The sequence below is a fragment of the Chroicocephalus ridibundus genome, chromosome 11 (assembly GCF_963924245.1).
Source record: "Chroicocephalus ridibundus chromosome 11, bChrRid1.1, whole genome shotgun sequence".
Taxonomy (NCBI): domain Eukaryota; kingdom Metazoa; phylum Chordata; class Aves; order Charadriiformes; family Laridae; genus Chroicocephalus; species Chroicocephalus ridibundus.
Window position 1 is genome coordinate 8688680 of NC_086294.1, and position 19239 is coordinate 8707918.

The 19239-nt window shown below is 38.8% G+C and overlaps 1 protein-coding gene across 3 annotated transcripts in view; it reads left to right on the forward strand.

Annotated features, from left to right (window-relative positions):
* Positions 1-18724: 18724 nt before the first annotated feature.
* GABRB2 (gamma-aminobutyric acid type A receptor subunit beta2) overlaps positions 18725-19239 on the forward strand; it is a 174160-nt gene continuing 173645 nt past the window's right edge. The window contains exons 1-2 of one of the 3 annotated variants that reach the window (XM_063348877.1): positions 18725-18849; positions 18999-19116. The gene's annotated coding sequence lies outside the window, so the exon portion shown is untranslated. Of the gene's footprint in view, positions 19117-19239 lie in introns of all 3 variants that reach the window. The other 2 variants (XM_063348876.1, XM_063348879.1) reach the window with 2 other exon arrangements.

Genomic DNA, 19239 nt, shown 5'->3' on the forward strand with positions numbered 1-19239 from the left:
GTGAGGCAGTGAGATGCAACAATACTTAATAGATGGTGTTTTGAATGTACAATTACACTGGGAAATTGTCTCCTGTAACATCTTACCAGTTTGCAAAAATGAGCTGACTTAGGACTAGCACTAAGTGGTGGGTTATGCCTGACTTCAGTTGTCATCTCCCCATTAAGTCAGCTGTAAAATTCTCAGCCTGATCATACTTTCATCAGTCCATATTTGCATCCTAGGAAAAATTGCTGTGATGAACTGGTAGATACAGAGCAGCTGTAACAGCTGGTGGTGGTTACAAAATCCACCACCAACAAAAAAACAAACCAAAACAAAAACCCCCATCCTCAAACCAATGAATGTCTATCAAAGTTTTGATTGTGTTTATACTGCTTACAGGCCCAATTCAATGAAACTAAATCTTTGCTTGACTGGATTTACGTAAGAAAGAGCAGGGTTGCTTCTTGTAGTCCAAACTTGATGATAGGCAGTGTTAGAATGTAAATATATGGTGACTGACTTAATATAGCAATATTTTTCAAGAGAGAATAGGTGAATCAAATTGGAAATACTATTTCTGTCTATGGGGATTCTGAGATGAGCATGGTTTTATCTCCCTTTTACCTGAAATTAGGTGAGTTCATTTACTGCATCATACTAACTAAAATATATTTCAGATACTGAAATAGTTCAGTAGCTGCTTGCTACTCATTTCTTACCTTTCTGATAAGTAAACCACTCTGAAGCCTGCTTTCAGTTTATCGTATCTGTGCTGTATGTATGGTTATGGACAGAGTATTATATTTGCAATATAAGAAAAATCCAGCCCTCTAGACTTCTTAGAAGTAGTTTTCTGTTTGGTACTCTTTTGTCTAATGAATATTATTCATGCTCAGGTGAGCAATATTGATCAGGCTGTTGTATGTGGAGGGGTTTTTTTTGATTGTCGTTATTTTGTGGCTTTTTATTTCCTTGAAAACACACACTTGATTGCTAAATTGATGTTCAGAAGAATATTTTATTAAAATTGTGTAAATATTTATTGAATACGTTATTAGAATCTTTTAAAATAAATGCATACACTTGCTAATAGAATGGACAAAGGATACCTGCCTCCCCCCCACCTTTTCTTTCCAAAGTTATACTCAGACTAGTAATAATCTACAGTGGCTTAACATTCATATTACTACTTGTGCTTAAGAAATGTCATTAAATATTTTAATTTGAAACTCATAACTTACAGTAATGAGCAGGAATTGTTTTGTAGGAAGTAGGAAAGCTACACAATTCAAACTTCTCTAAGTTCTTATGGCTATTCTGACCGGAATTGGTCTGATGCTGGGTGCTGGGGTGTGGTTTGAGGATGCCTCTGTCTGATTCGGGCATGGTCAAGCAGTACACAGTGAGGGAATTTAGAAACTTCCTTTAGTCCATTGATGCATATTCCTTGACCTCACTGAAAGATCCCATCTGCAGATACTGTATCAAACCTTAGTTCCTTTCTGCCCTTTTAGGAAGCAGGCAACACAAAAGCGAGGGCAGGCTATGACCAGTTGTTCAAGTTTGAATTCCTTACCCACTTTATAAGTTTAATGAAATTTCCTGCCAAAAGCTCTCCTATTAGCCTACCAAATCTTCTATATCATCTGGCTAATACAGGTTTTTCTAAAACAGAAACTAACTTGGCCAAAAGCTAACTTTGATACACTGACTTTTTGCTGCGGTCAACCTAAAGACAAGAAATTCAGAGCAAGTACTTCAAAATTTGACTAAGTTTGGGTTTTGTGGTATGCTTATTGTTTTAATGTGGAAATGGTTGTCATTGTGCTACTGTGTTGAAAAATAATTAATGTCTTCTCGAAGTTGAACCCAACATTAACCCCATTTGAAATTTCAGATTATCACTACGCTTGAATCTATTCATTCTCCTAAGCATTGGATAGTCTTTGTCATAAAAAAAATTAAAATATTAAAGTGCAGAGTTCCGATGGAAGATGGATTTGTTTACTTTCTTTTGTATTGTGCTTAATAAGAAACTGTTAGCAGATTTAACCTTGGCTGCTGGAGATTAAGCCTGATGTACCGCATTGAATATCCACAAGTAATTTGACAAGTAATTGTCAAATGCTTTTTATTTGTGATAGGATCAAAGCCAAAAGTTAAATGTATGAACTTGGAAGAGATTTTTAATATATAACACTTATCAGTTAATGTACTTGGTATTAGTATATGACATCTTTGTATGCATCTTTACTTACCTGAAGTGTTGAAATATCCTCAAAAAATTGGACGAAAAAAATACTAATTTATATTCAAAGGTGTCAGTTAACACAACTATAGTGCCCATTCTATGACAGACTATAGCACAAAGACAGTAATGGGTGCATAAGCCGCTACTTTTCTTGACTTCCTCACTCAGCAATCATAGGAGGCTTCCCACTTTGGATTGCTTTTCCAATGCCCTAACAAGGCAGATTACCTAATATTATAGTTCTACTTTAAGGGCAGGAGAAGAAACAGAGAGATAAAAATAGGTATGCAGATGGAAACTGTTTCACTTTTCCATATGCTAATAGCAAACTACTAGGCCTCTTAATCATCCCTCTCATTAGCGGCTGCATTTTCAAAATGGTCTCAAAAGGATCTTTAAATGTGAATAGCCAGAAAGAGATCTGCACAGATAAAATTGAGCAAAATTTTGAGGAAGATAAAATTAGATGCAAACTGTTAGTGTTGTCATGGAATAACTGGAATGCAATTTTGAGTGTGCAAATACCTTGCACATAATACAGCATTTTTTTTCTCTAAAAAAAGTCTTTAAATACCAATCTCTTTGAACAGTGTAATGGGAAGTCTTTTATGTTATTATCTAGTGCTAAAGGTGATAACTTTCTTGAAATGTTTGAATGAGAATTTTTGTTACTTAGGAAATTTTTAGTATTGAAGAAGGGACCAGTCCTAAGGTTGGGGACCCACTGAGGTCAAAGACAGCAAGTTAAAACAGAATGTTGGTAACATACAAGTGTGATCTCAGTGTATCAGTGAATATATGTGGCAAAAAATGTGATGTAATGCATCTTCAAACCCTGAGTATAGGTGAAGACTTACTGAAAGGAGTGTAATATTCAGCGGATATATCTGCATACGTAAAATAAGCCTCAGATTCAAATGTCCAATTGCATGTTTTTCTGAGGAACAGAAAGCTACTCCTCAAAGATGGAAAAAAAAAAACCCAACCCAAACTCTCCAGCATCACACTATATTGCTGACCTCATATCAGTGGTCACTGCATATTTTATTATACAGTATTTTCATAGAATCATAGAATTGCTGAGGTTGGAAGGGACCTTTAAGATCATCGAGTCCAACCTTTAACCTACCCTGACAAAAGCCACTTCTAAACCATGTCCCTAAGTGCCCCATCTACCTTTTTTTTAAACACCTCCAGGGATGGTGAATCCACCACCTCCCTGGGCAGCCTATTCCAATGTTTAATAACCCTTTCAGTGAAAAAATTTTTCCGAATATCCAATCTAAACCTCCCCTGACGTAACTTTGAACCCGTTTCCTCTCGTCCTATCACTTGTCACCAGGGAGAAGAGGTCAGCCCCCATCTCTCTACAACCTCCTTTCAGGTAGTTGTAGAGGGTGATGAGGTCTCCCCTCAGCCTCCTCCTCTCCAAGCTAAACATGCCCAGCTCCCTCAGTCGTTCTTCATAAGGTTTGTCCTCCAGACCCCTCACCAGCTTTGTAGCCCTTCTCTGGACACGCTCCAACACCTCAATGTCCCTCCTGTAGCGAGGGGCCCAAAACTGAACGCAGTACTCGAGGTGGGGCCTCACCAGTGCCGAGTACAGGGGGACGATCACTTCCCTAGTCCGGCTCACCACACTATTCCTGATACACACTAGGATGCTGTTGGCCTTCTTGGCCACCTGGGCACACTGCTGGCTCATATTCAGCCGGCTGTCAACCAACACCCCCAGGTCCTTTTCTGCCGGGCTGCTTTCAAGCCACTCTGCCCCAATCCTGTAGCGCTGCATGGGGTTGTTGTGACCCAAGTGCAGGACCCGGCACTTGGCCTTGTTGAACCTCATACCATTGGTCTCAGCCCATCGGTCCAGCCTGTCCAGATCCCTCTGCAGAGCCAACCTACCCTCAAGCAGATCAACACGCGCGCCCAGTTTAGTGTCATCTGCGAACTTACTGAGGGTGCATTCGATCCCTTCATCCAGATCATTGATAAAGATATTAAAGAGAACCGGCCCCAGCACCGAGCCCTGGGGGACACCACTTGTGACCGGACACCAACTGGATTTAACTCCATTGACCACCACTCTCTGGGCACGGCCATCCAGCCAGTTTTTTACCCAGCGAAGAGTACACCTGTCCAGGCCATGAGCAGCCAGTTTCTCCAGGAGAATGCTGTGGGAAACAGTGTCAAAAGCTTTGCAAAAATCCAAGTAGATAACATCCACAGCTTTTCCCTCATCCACTAAGTGGGTCACCTTATCATAGAAGGATATTAGGTTTGATAGGCATGACCTGCCCTTCACAAACCCATGCTGACTGGGCCTGATCACCCTGTTCTCCTGCGTGTGCCGTGTAATGGCACTGAGGAGGATCTGTTCCATGACCTTCCCAGGCACCGAGGTCAGACTGACTGGCCTGTAGTTCCCCGGATCCTCCTTCCGGCCCTTCTTGTGGATGGGTGTCACATTTTCTAACCTCCAGTCAGCTGGGACCTCCCCGGTTGTCCAGGACTGCTCATAAATGATGCAAAGTGGCCTGGCGAGCACTTCCGCCAGCTCTTTCAATACCCTTGGGTGGATCCCATCCGGCCCCATAGATTTGTGTGCCTCCAGGTGCTGAAGCAGGTCCCTCACCGTTTCCCTTTGGATTAGAGGGGCTTCATTCTGCTCCCCATCCCTGTCTTCTAGCTCAGGGGGCTGGGTACTCATTAGTTAGTTGTTGTTTAGTTGTTTTAAAACAACTAAAGCCTTGTTTGTTTAAAATTTAAGGCAAGATAAATAAAATGCATTGCATATTATGTGAGGTGTTATAAATATACAGTAAGATAGCTCCATTTGTCTGTGACTTATAACATGGCAGAATTTTTTAAAATGGCCATGGTGAATTTCTGAGACTTACGATATTATGTCAGGAATTACTGTAAAGTTTTAGCTTAAATGTTCTTTAGAGTGCCTTTACCATAACATGCAATGTCTTAGCTTTTACTTTACTTTGCAAAAAGATTTATAGTGAGCCTTCTAAACACTAAAATCTTCTTAACATAGATCCCATCTTTTCTACATTGTATGTGATGGATTTTGATGGATTCTGTTGAGCACAGTGAAAATAAATCGTATCTACCCAGCAAATATTCACTAGTTCCCTGATTTATCTATCTTATTTGCAGATGGACTTTTCTGCTCATATTTTGAAACAGCCATTTGTAAAAAGGTTCTGTATTAAAAATTAATTGTTTTGTATTATAAAAAAAATATTTATTATATCACGTAATATGCAGTCATATGAGTGTGTCTGTTTTTCAAGTCTGTTTCTTGAATAATACAGAACGTTTATACACACTCCTTTTCTTTTTTTTTTTTTTTAAACTTTATTATTTCTGCCCATTGGACTCAATGATTGGTTTCAAGAGCACTTTTCAGGACAGTTAGTAATTAAGATGTCACAGACTGCAAAATTTCAGGTAAAACAGAATAAAGTATTCTGGGATTCATGGCTGGGCAAAGCAATACTAAGTACTAGAACATTTTGTTTTCTCCAAATCCAAGCAGTTCTTAGGATGTCCATGGGCTGGGTAGTTAGAAATTCAGATTCCCCTGAGTTGTTGGGAAAAGCGTTGCTACTAATTTTAAGTTTAGGAAGAAAATAGAACACATACAAACTGAAATTCATGTTGCTAATGCCCACAGTAAAGATATGCAGAACTTGCAGATGTGTATCTATTTTCAATAATTTTAAGAAAGCTGTTCTAAGTACTGAAACAAATCACTGGTATCCAATCAACTGATACCTCTTCAGTTATCAGAATTTCTAATAGCAATTGCTAATGTTTCAACTCTTGAATTTCTAATCTCAGTTATCACCTGTGGATGCTGATTTATTGCTACTTTTACCTTTATTCAACCTTATTTCACCTCAGTTCATCTTTATTCTTTTTTATAACACACATATACTCCTTAAAATGCATTAATATACTTTGAATTGTATATAAATCACTTATTTCTTCTTCACCCATCCTCTACCTCCCCATCTTCTCTTAATTAATAGTTCCTTATTATGTGGCTATTTGGAGGGCTTTAAACGTATCTTTTTAGGAATAAAGCTTCCTACCCAATTTGTTGCACAACTTCATAAGAGCAGTATTGAAGATTTACACTGTAAATGTCAATTTTAGTATACTATTTATTATCTGTTTATTACCAGCAGCCTATTAATTATTTAGTCTTCCTCTAGCATTAAAAAAAAAAAGGGCAATATATCACAGTTTTCTTATTGAAAATTCACTAATTTTTTTTTTTAATCCATATTTAGGCTAACCTCAAAACTGTTTATGGTTTCCCTGAATCTATGTCATGCTCTCTTTAAATTTATAACTCTTGTCTATAGTACTTTGTCCAAACAAATACTACTATTATGTTTCCTGCATCATGGAGCATCTCTTGAGGTTTTTAAACTTTGGTTTTCAGCACTTTGTTGAGGCCAAGGCTTGGAAAGGAGTGGGACATTAGAGGGAATTACTCCAGAAAGTAAAGAACAGCACCACAATTTTGGAAGTATGTATCTGTTGCCAGAATTCCTTGGTCACTTTGTAAGGGTGTTTTTCTTTGGTTTTTTTTTGGTTTAGGTTTTTTTGGTGTTTGTTTTTTTTTTAATAGGTTTTTGTTGTTTGGTGGTTTTTTTTTTCTTTTTAATGAGCAAAGTCTATTCTTTAGGAATCATATGTTTTTAATGTATCAGAATCAATTTGCCAAGAATCAGCAAGTTGTCTTGTGAGTATAGTGATACAGAGGAACATATTTAGAAGGCATATGGTAGAGAAAGCAGGGTGTGCTGCACCCTGGGAGATCTCTTCCTATTTTTCTGCAGTACTTCACTGACTAGAGCACATGCATATGGGGCTCTCTTGAATGCGTATTAATTGAATAAGAGACTATTTCCTAATGATGAATTCTATGCTCATTTAGTTTCTTTCTTGTTTACAAAAATAACACCCTTGAGCAGTCAGTATGTAATAATTGCTGGTCTCCACTAAGAGAATTAAATAACATGCCTTTGTTATACATGATTCAGTTGTTTTGTGCATAACATACATAACATAGCATAACATAACTTTCACCTGAAGCAAAGCAAAGAAAAAGCCAGAAGTGTATATAATATTATACATGACATAGGTATATATTCTCTCTATATACATATATGGAGAAGATATAATTAAGATATGATATAACATAATATACATGTATATCCTATATTCGTCCTCAACTGCCTGATGTCTTGTTTTCAAGCACGCTGACACCTGCAATTAAGGGCAAAATGCATCTTTTTGGAGGTCTCCTATGCTACAACAAAACTAAGCTAACTTTTAGGCTAGCATGTATTTCAAATACCATCAGTAGGCTGCAGCATCACAGAGCTCAGTGTGGCCTGCGAGTGCTTTCTGAGAAGCCTGACTAATTAGTGCATGCTGAGTTTCATGCTGCTATAGCTGAGCTCCGGATACCTAAGCTAAATATAGTTCTACAGGAAGCCCCTCGAAAGATACAGAAGTGTAGATGTGTTTTTTGAAAGGTACAAATTGAGAGGCAATGCACTGCTTCAGTCTTTCTTGACTTCAATGGGACGGGTGTAACAGACCTTTTTGTAGCCCACTGTAAACACTTTAGCTTCCCTGTTATTCAACGGAAATCTATCCTGAATTATACATCATAAGGAAGAGTAAGCCATGGACTGACTCCAAAGCTAGCAGGAACTAAAACCAGCACGAGTACTCTGCATACTGCATCTAGACGTGAATGACCCAAACCAATGGTTTTATCATATGTATTCTATTCCTATCTTGTAATAGTAGTCTATCCACTTTAATGGTCAACAACAGAACTAAAAAGGAAGGTGTGAAGCTACATGATGCAACTAATTTGGTAGTCTTACCCTATGATCGTGTGTGAATTGCAGTCCAGAATTCATAGCAGGAAAGAGGGCAATAGGTATTCCCCTTTCAACTTGTGACTAACGATTTATTCTTGAGAAAATCTCAGCCTTTCACAGATGCTTCATCTGACTGATACTCTGAAGTGGTAATATATGTTAATTTTTATTTATCTTAACTAATCTTGGCATAGGATTTTACTATAATGTTAGCATACCTATGAGTCCTTAATTAGAGTCTGTATAGTAGACCATATATGTCTCAGTTCAGACTTAACTGAAAGAACATGCTTATTCTTTGAGGAGTTCTAGAGAGATTATCTGCCAGTTTTCTGAAGAACTCTGAAGAGTTAGAGAAATACAGTTCTTTCAAAATCTAATCTGGTGTATACACATCATGAAGGTATTAACTCTGAACTTCATAGATTGTCTGATAGTGTTTGTTGCTGCATTCATCATTTCTTTCAAAACTCTTGGATAAAGTCAAGCAATTCTTATAACAGTGCAATTCCTTCACTTATTTCACCCACTGCTCTTATACTTTTTGATATCTCTGTCTTTGGGAATGCCTCAAAAGCTGCTTTCTACTTCAATTCAGTATATAGGTATCTTGTATTCACTATGTAAAAGAACTAAGTAAAAAAGAATGTCTCACTGCAAAATCTCTGGGGTACTGACATCCCACATGCATTCTGCTAAGCTTCCAAAGTTTGTTTTTTAGCATATTTTGTTCTTATTTTTGGCACTCGTATTGGAATTGTAACCTCCTAGTCAGCCATTGTTTAGAATCTTAATTGTTGCCATAAGTTGAGTTCCATTCAGAAAAAGTGGCTTGAAGGCCTGTGAACTTTTTATTTAAACCACTTCAGTACCTGCCCTGTCACTTCTTTTTTGTTGTCTTAGTATACAAGAGTTTTCAGATCTCTCCCTTGACTGTCTAACAGGATGGTGTCCAGGATGCTTCCTATGGATTTTAGTTTTCTATTCTTTTTAGTTCATTGTTTTTCAAACTGTTGTAGCCTACTCACTTAAAAATAATTTGGCTTCTGAATTTCAGTGTTGAAACTACCACTTAATTTGATCTCACAAAACATGTCAAATTTAATTATATTATGATTTTTCTTTAGCAGTTCAATCATACTTATTTACAGGAATTATTTCAGAAAGTTACTTAAGGCAAAGTCAAGAATAGCCTAATCTCTTGTTTGCTTCAGAACGAGCTGTTCCAAGATGCAATTGTTTATTACTTTCAAAATTGTCTTTCCAATTTACGTTTTGATGTGACATCCAAATAATTTATATTTGGTATGATAACTGTCCTAATAGACTTTGTTATAGATTGTCGTAATCTCTCTGAAGACCAGCAAACACTCAACTGTAAGAGTATTCTACAACCTGGATCCATGCTGTAGTGTTGACCTGTCTAGATCCTGATGTATGACCTACATATACCATATTGTTTACTTAGAAATCTATCTAAATTGGCCCAAGAAAGACCATCTTAGAATAAGAGTTATCCCTCAGGTGCACAGAACCAGAAGTTTCATGTACCAGTCCATTGCCCATCTAGTGGAGGAAAAAAAAGACAGTAGAGTTGGGGTAGGGAGGACAGACATCTTGTACTTATATATTCAGTACCGTGTGAAAAGACAATTGGTGTGACCTTCAAAATATAGTAGTGCTGGATTGGATGTATATGGTTGTCGTTGGAGTCATTATCATCAGGGCAATGCAAAGAAGAGACCCAGGTAACAATAAACAACCTTTGACTTGTAATTTGCATTTTTCTTTTCAGGATACATGGTAAATGTGTGTCCAAGTGTGTACATAGAATGTAAGCACACTACGTATTCCCAAATGTTTATACAGACCCTGATTTTCTTCATAAACATGTTTATGTATTTGTTTCTTTTGTCATGTTTCAGAAGTGCATACTTTCTCCCAAACCCAGTGAAGCTTACCTTAAATCTTCTCATGTTTGCAATTTTGTTATTTATTTATTGTACTAATGCATTTATTTCAAATGTATTTATTATATTATTCACCATTTTTTTTCTGATCTGGTATAGGCTGTGGGAATGAGAATTTTGAAATCCTTTTCCTAAAAGAAAGGCAGGGTTACTAATGAGGATATTCAAAACGACGACACTGGAGTGCTTGCATGCCTTGCAAGATATAAGTTTGTTGTTGCAAATAAATTTATTATGAGAATGTTTGAAGGCGATGAAATAGAAGGAAGGGGAAGGTAGTTGTTCATGTTTTTTTTCCTCAAAACAAAGTCTGAAATGAAGGAATGGTGAAAGCATCACTTTGATTGTAGAAGCAGTAAAATTAGAATAATAGTAAACTTTTATATTGTAATAATCTTAAGAAAAAAGAGGTCATTCATGCAGAATTATATGTGGCAGTAATGGACAAATCTCCTGTGCATGTGGCATGTTCCCCTGTGGGGGCATGGACTCACACAACATCGTCAGAAAACTGATGGGTTCAGAAAAAAAATGCAAGTGAATGACAGCAACATCCATCAGCCTTGCCCTGAAAAGAGAAGAACTTTTATCCATAGCCTCAACAATAAGTTGTGACAATGTCAACTGTATCTTTTACTTAGTGTAAAATGTCATGATAGGGACTAATGCTGGGAAGAAGCTGGTCAAACTCAGAAAAAAATTAAACAGGACTTAAACGTCAAGAAACTAGAGAAAGTGTTTAGCTCTTAATTTCTTGACATGTTCAAATCATCCCTGATGCTTTATGGTGACGCAAATTATCTATATTTATAGAGTGTAACTGAAGAAATCAAAAAATATTTGAAAGACAGGTCCAGCTCTTTTTGAACTTGAACTCTGAGGCACGGTGGACATACAAGTTATTCATGTATAGATTTAGCATTATCAAGCTTTGTTGTGGAAGTTACGTAAAGCATACTTAATTTTTCATAGCGAGCTAAACAGTTGGGTATAACCAAAGTTAAGCTAAATACACAGGTAAAGATGCATGATTATTTTACTATACAGATCAAGTCTTACTCTAAACTCTACTTTTGGGGTTTTTTTGTAATGACGTAAAGATTTGTAGAGTTGCTCCTGACCTACACTGGTATGAGATGTCCAAAACTGCCATTTTAAGACATAGAATGCAGAGCAGTGCTTTGACTCTGCTGTGTAACAACATCAAGTATGGGTATTACTCAGCTGCTTTTCTCACCTGTGAGAATAAATTTACAAAGTTAATACCATGATTAGTATTACTACCAGCGTTGTTCTTCTGTTTCCAGTGACGGACTCTTGGTCTGACTGGTTAATTCACAATTCTTCAAAGCAGCTCCGAAGACAGTTTTATTGCCCTGTTTAAGATTTCGCTTAACTGTCCATGTCTGAAAGAGTGATCAATAATACTAGTTGTTAAAGTGACCTTATGTTGGCATATGGGGGATAGATAGATAGATATGTCCCTAGACATTAGGGAGGAAGTCACACATATCAAATCCAGAACGGTAATTTACAATCGCTTCAGACCCTCTCTGAGCATCCCCTACCACTGCTTGAGGACTGAGCATGCCTGTACCAGACTTTGACGTCTCTATAATAAGACACATTCTCTATTTTGGAAGCTCTAGCTTCAGAAAATATATAAGAACCTGAGGATGTTTTAGTTTCCATCTAGTACTTTATTAGATAAAAATTACAAAGTATTTCTTTTTAATTTCCCTGGAAATGTGGTACAGGCCATATTGGTAATCAGTTATTGGATAATCATGACTCTTGGGCACTCTTCCAGTTTTCTGCCACTTAGTGCTCTGTAAGGTGGGCCTTGATGTTGATGTTTCTGAGCTGAATGTGGATTTTGCCACTGATTTCAGTAGGAATTGGCTTGAGTGCTTAGCCAGAGTGTGCCTCATCTACCTCATCTGTGAAATTGGCATAATAATATTGTAGAAACTTACTTATTTGCATGAATGAGATCTCTTCCAAATCATAGTTGTTTGTAAATTATGAAGTATAAGCACAAAATGGGGTAGGAAGAGAGAATGAAAAATAACTATCTACAGAAACACTGAGGTATTTTAGAGAGATCCTTGGATGCAAAATGATATATACTGGCAGTATTACTAAGTTTTGTTCTGTATATAGCTTCTTGAGAGGGATTATCCCACAGTTAGTTTTGTTGTTGGTTTGGGTGTTTTGTTTGTGGTTTGATTGGTTGTCTTTTTTTTCCTGTCCTGGCATTCTGAATTGTTTTCCCAGGATTATTATAACTTCCTCTAGGGCTGTTTTGCAGCACCTGTGTACTCCATACAAGTTAATTCTATTTTCTGTTTTCAAATTCCACTTTTGTGGTTCATTTACTCGTCTGATCTTACCTATTTTATACTGCTTTAGATGTGCTTTGATGCATACATACTGATAAAGCCTAAGTTGCTTCTTCAAGTGCTTGCTGTGATAAGGAGAAACAGTGTTTTTGCATTTGCTGGACAAGTGCCTTGCTGTCTTGACTGGCCTTCAGTCCATTTCCATGATATACCATTTAAGTAATAATACCCTTTCTGTAGAGCGTAATGCGGCTCTAGAAAAACAGGTCAGCAAAACTATTCCATTCAGACTTAGTAATTGCTGCTGAACAGAAATATCTGTGTGTTACATTTCTGCTTTCTTGCACCTGTAAATAGAGGCAGATCACATGTAAAGTATTCATTCCATGAAACCTTTGGCCTGCATGCACAAAGTTAGAAAGCATCAGGCAGGGGCAAAACATGTTACAAAACATGTATTTATGCTTATTGCAGCACTGTGGGACATCTCCTTGTTAGGACTAGTTGAGGTTTTAGGATAGCAAGGAAAGAATAGGAATATCGACATAAGCACATTCGGGATGGGCATGCAAGAAGGTGAAAAATAATGAGGAGGACTTTCTGTTCTACATTTGTTCTCCAAGAAGGCTGGAAGTAATAGCACTATATGTTTGCATAAAGCAGTTTCATCTCCCTTTCTAGCACACCAATAAAAGGACATCTGTAATCTGTTTTACAGTAAGATACAAACTTGTATTCTCCTAGTTCTTACTGAAAAAAGTCTGCTTGAAGAGTGGTTAGAATATTGCTCATATCTACTGATAGTGCTTCTCCTTGAACTCTTTCTATTACTAAGTTTTTAACTGGGATGATTGTTTACCAGAAGATATAAGGAGCTTGTCTGACTTAGAAAATGCATTGCATAATACCCATATCTTTTTAAATAAACATGTAAAATATTTTGCATTATTAAAATACAATCCACTGATTATGCTTTGGCTGTTGTATGCTGGTCACAGTTGGTTTCTTTGAGTTTTGTTTACTTTTATTAAGCTATTTTTCATTGGAAAGTATATTTAACAACTACAAATAGCCAAGTTAGATTAAAAGTAACCTGTGAAGTTTCCTTATTTACAGGAAAAATAAATTTTTAAGTCTCAAAATATTTCATCTAGATCAAAACATGTTTGATAGTTGGTATCGCAGAGGTCAGGAGTCCCAGGGATCACTTTTCACTAATCTCCCTTTGTCTAGAGAATAAAGAATTGATATAGGAATTGTGATTTCTGAGCGAGGACTGTTTCACAGTTAGTTCACTGTTTTACCTGTTAGTTTAAATGAGCAATATTTTTTTTGAGTCCCTGTTGAATAACTGGCTCTCCTGTCTTCATATTTCATTGTGCCATGGCATAACACTTGCTTCCATTATTCTTCCTTCCTCCCCCCTTCACTACTTTTTCATATGCTCTGTTAATTTACTAATTTAATTTTCCTGTCTTCCTTCCTACTTCCATTTTTCCCCCACTGTTGTTCCCTCGCCTGGTCAGGGTGGTGGTAACAGTGAGGAAGTGTTTTCTGAAGTAGTGACGTCCTTCCAGCTAAGAAAAATCCAGCTAAAACTATTTTAGTCTTAAAACTTGCATGCAGTTATACCAGGCCCAAGAGTGATATTTGAAGCTAAATGGCTTTAAAAAGAAAACAATTTTCATCTTTCATCAAAAGCTTCCATCCTAACAGTTTTAGAACCCTTCGAAATTGTTTATAGCAGTATTCTGGAATGTATTACCCAATATAAAAAATTTAGGAAACCAACTCTCTGTCCAAGAGAGCTTAGAAAGGAAGACCAAATCCTGCAATCAATTGATGAAGACAAATGCCACTCCATTAATTTAATAATGCAATCTGCTTTCAGGGCTGAATCTTACACAAACAGCATGGAGGAGATTTAGACACAGAGTGACATAATCTTGGTGTACATTTTATGCTGTCTTTTAAGTGTTTTACTACCCTTACCCTATGCAATGACTCCTTCTGCCCTGCCCTGCCCTCCTATCAAAGGATGCATATACTGTAGATATTCCCTAGCAATCTAAGTGCCAATGTAACTAAAGTTGAGGAATTCAAAAATTGCTGTCTATATAGCTGTTAAACTAATTTATTCCACCACTTTGAAGGAAATAGGGTTTTTTGTGATGCTTTCATGACTTCATAAGAGGGCTGTAGATTTCATTCCATTGTAATTCTAGGTGCCAGACATTTTGTATTTCACTCCAGTCCCCATTGAGTTGCTAACAATTGTCTGCAATCAAAGCACTTGTGGATGTCTCGCATAACCTTTTTACTTCCTTTTTTTTTTTTTTTAAATCTGTAATTCGATTTTACATTAAAAGAATTTCCTCAATATACATCTAAGATCTGTTGATCCCAAGCTACACAAAAGATTTTTGTTAAAAGATGCAGCAGGTCTTTGACTCATAAAGTATAGCCTAGGTCATGACCTGGGGTAAGTTCTTATCTATAGTGTATTTAACCTTGTGGAGATGCCATGCAGTGAGTCACAGAATGAACAAATATGAGCTGCAGCAAAAGAAGTCCTACATAAGGATGTAAAACAATAAGAGGCTATTACTTGCCCCTCCCATTTGCTTTTTTCTTGCAATTAAGTGAAATTCATGCTGTATCAAGAGGTACTTGTTTCTTAAGCAACTTATCAGACTCAGTTTCTGTACAATACTGATCATTTCATATTTTTTAACAGCCAAGAGCAGTATAATTGGCACGTCATATGCTATTGCTTTTGTTGATAGATTTACCACTTTGGATTCTTTTAAATATACAGTTGTTGAAGCTAATATGAACCTGTAAATCCCAGAAGATCGTCACCATGCAAAAGTGAACTCCATTGGCCATGAAAAGCAGAGTCAAGGTACACCTGCATGGATAAATTTTCCTGTGTATGTGGTGTAACAGGGATCTTTATGCTGACAGGCCGATTGCTAGTGGCATGGTGTGTGGTGCATGGACTGGGACATACTAGATCTGAAAACCTAAAATGACAAGTGAAACCAAGATAAAATATGTTGAAACTTTGTTCAGGAAATTTCTACAAGGGTTGACTATATTTTGTTTTATGTTACATGAATTTATAGCTTTACAGGAGTTGGAAATGGAAATCATGTATCAAAATAAATTATTACTAACATTCTTCTGTACTTATCGGATACGTGGAAACAACTCTCATCTGAGTGTTTCTGATACTACAGCACCTTACCCAAATGCTCAAAAACTCAGGAAACATCACCTTCATAGAACTGTATTCATACCAGCCTGTTGAGGTGCAGTGAAAAGAATATATATATATATATATATAATTTTTTTTTAAGTGAGATTTTGCCCTTGTTACTCGCATTAGTACAGGGCTACTGTTCTTGGGCTGGCATAAATCAGCATCTCTTCTGTCTCTATTGACTTGAGTGATTGGATCACTTGAGAACCTATCTTGAAATTCTTACTCCATCTGAAAGCTTATTTTGCATAATGTATACATTTACAGTAAACCATTTGAAAAGAACCTTAGAGCAGTTCTCAGTACATGGCCTGGGATATTTCTTGTGGCAAAGGAATATGCTGTTACAGTCAAGGGCTGACAAGACAAGCAACATATGATGTTGCTTATAGCCTGTTTCTTGCATAGTGTCACATGCTGGTCAGTAAGGATTGTGGGCTATTAATTTAGAGTACTTCGGGTTTGGGGGGGGTATTCTCTTGCACTCCTCAAACTTGAAAGCTAAGAATCAAAATAATCTGCAATTGGCATTTAAAATATGAATATCTTTGCTGGCTTCTCTGCAAAATTACAGTACTTGTAATCTAATTGAGATATTTTTAGAGATAGAAGCATCGTATGCAGCTGGGAACCAGGTTGTTTCCCCATTGTAAGGCATCCAAAATCTTAGATAGCAATCCTTAAAACATGTTACATGACCAGTTCTGCGTCTTGCCAATACTGGTGTTCGCCCTGGTTATTTCCTCTCCTTTTCAATCAAACACACAGACACAAGTGAGAAAAAGAGGGGAACAATTTCTTTGACAAGTTGCTTAAAATAAATAGGAGATTTTGAAGGTGCTGAGAAATTTTGAATGACAAAGATAGACCAGAACCCTGTGGTCTGAGAAAAAGTGATACTCCCGAAAGTGCATAGCAAAGCATGAAACCATTTGCGAAAGGAAAAGTATTGTATAACTTTGTACTCTATGTCAGTATATAATGACGGTACCCCTATCACATAGACTTGTTTCAGCACACAGAGCCTGGAATGGTATTAAGGCAGTGTTACTGGTATAGACCTAAATAGGTCTATATCAGTACAGTGGTGCATTTACAGCTAGCAAAAATATGCAGATCATCCCAAGCATGGCTCAGTAGAGCTTTTACACTTCTAAAAACCAAGGATATACATTAATTTTCCATGCAGAATGCACCGTGATGTCCATATGTATTGAGTTTGTTTGAGATACGTTCCATTCCTTTTTGCTGGAATAGCCAGAGCAGGTTTCACTACACATGGCACAGTGGACTCTGGGCCCAGAACGAGCGTTCCCTGATTATTAGTGCATACACCAGATCAGATAACAAATGCTAGATATATTGGCATAGCTTGAATTCTTTGGGTGTGCTATTCTAACATTCCTGTGGAAATATGGTACTTTTCTGTCGCTGATTTTATGTTGATATGTGAATCAAAAATTCCTGTCAGTCCAGCACTGACTGTTACCAGCCTTCAGCCTCAGGTTCTTGTTGATAGCCGGTTCATATTCAGACATGGTGAACGAAATATTTCTGTGGTGCAATGGTAATTAACGGCAGAGACTCAGAAACAGCTCAGAAGTCAAGAGTGTCAGATGTAGTCCCAAGTTAGCACTTGCAGGTGAGTTTCACAGCGCAGGATTAAAGTGTTTTACCTTGAGACCTCCTGTTCTCATTATGTGATTGCAGAAGAAAAAAGAAGTGCCTATTGTACATCTAAAGTAAAATGATTCACTGTACAGAGTATCCACCATCTTCCTTTCAGGGCTATATTTCAAGAGGTTTGTCAGTGAAGCAGGCTAGCTGTGTGAGAACAGAAACCTCCACTGGTGAGCCGGGAGAGTGGCTCTGTAACATCAGCCATAGAACAGAAAGCTGAAAAATAGGGGTGTAATTTTAACAAATACTTAACCATTCTTTAACTTAGTTGTTTGGGTTTTTTTCTTTTGAATACACAAATGACACATTTTCTATTTATCACAAGCACACAAAACCTTGCCTGTTTCATCTTGAAAAGTGTTATTTTCTCTCTCTGTGTAATTCCAATTGTTACAAATGGGAGAAGGTGGTGAAAATGTGTTTTGATGAATTCCCCTCAGACCCCCAAAAGGAAGTCCTTTTTTTTTTTTTTTTTTTTTCCCTGGAAGCAGATACTTACTTGATCTCGAAGGCACAATGTGGTGTTTTTGATGCACTGAGAGTGGGGGGAGACAGGGCACGGTGTGTTCCCCACGCGGGAAATGCCGCCAGTGTTTGGCTGGCAGGACGGTGCGGCGGGGGGGGAGCCACTCCTCGCCGCGGGCCGGGGGTCTCCCCTGGTCCCGCTTCAGCGGCAGGTGGGTGCCGCCGTGCCGTTGTGGGGCTTCCCCGCTCTTTAGCGCTCCAGCCAAGGTAGCTGCCGGGCCGTATTAAATGGCTGCCTGCTTTTCGGGGCTGACGGCTGTTTTACGGGTTTGCTGTTGATTTTTTTAGCAGCCCTGCCGTGTCTCGAGGGCAGCGCCTCTCCCCCCCAACCCCGACTCCCCCAGGTGAGTCTTCATCCCACCGCCTTCCTGTCCGCCCCCACCTTAGCCCTTCCTCCCTCGCCCTTTCTGGAGAGCTACCCTCCGCCGGCCCTGCACCCCTCCCGGCTGCTCCTGGGCCAGGGTGCGTCTCTGTGTGGGCTCGGGGCCGTGTACACCAGGGGCATCCCCCGGCCGTGAGAGGCGGCTACCTCCGCTTTCCGCGAAGCACAGGCGGTGGCAGGAGGCGGTGGCCCGGCCCGGGGGCGGCAGGGCGCTCCGGAGCGCCTCAGTCCTGTGCGTGCGGGACTGAGCTGTGCCGGGGAGAGAGCGAGCTCTCCAGCCCGCCCAGCTCTCTGTGCAATACCCTCACCCTTGTCCCTCCTCCACCCACCGTGTGGTGTCTTTTTTTTTTTTTTTTTTTTTTTTCTTCCCCCCCATCCACCCTCCTGCAGCGAGTTAAATATTTCTTTTGTTAATTGACGCCCCAAGTGTTCCCAATCCCTTCCCCGCGCGGCTCCGGCCGGCCGAGGACGGGTGCACGCCCAGATCCGCTCGGTGAAGCAGCACAGATCCGCGGGGCCGAGCGGGTATGTGCGTGAGGAGGAGGAGGAGGTGGTGGTGTAAAAGGAGCTGCGAGAACAAACCACATTTGCGAGGAATAATCTAACTCCGGTGTTTGTTGTTTTTCGGGGTTTTGTTTTTTCCCCCATCTCTCCTTTCTCTTTTTTCTGCTCAGGATTTAAATGTCACTCAAAGCATCCCTATATCAGCTTTCCGCTCGTCTCCGGTTTCTTCCGAGGCATTAATTGGATCACACGCTGCATTTGAAGAGCTTGGGTGCTTTACCCACGAAGGTAAGTGGGTACGAACGAACCTGCACCGGGTCTGGATGGTCACTAAAAGCTTGACTGCCTTTCAGGATGGTGTTTTTCTTCCCCTTCCCCTCCATCCCCGTGGCCAGGCTTAGCTCTACCTGA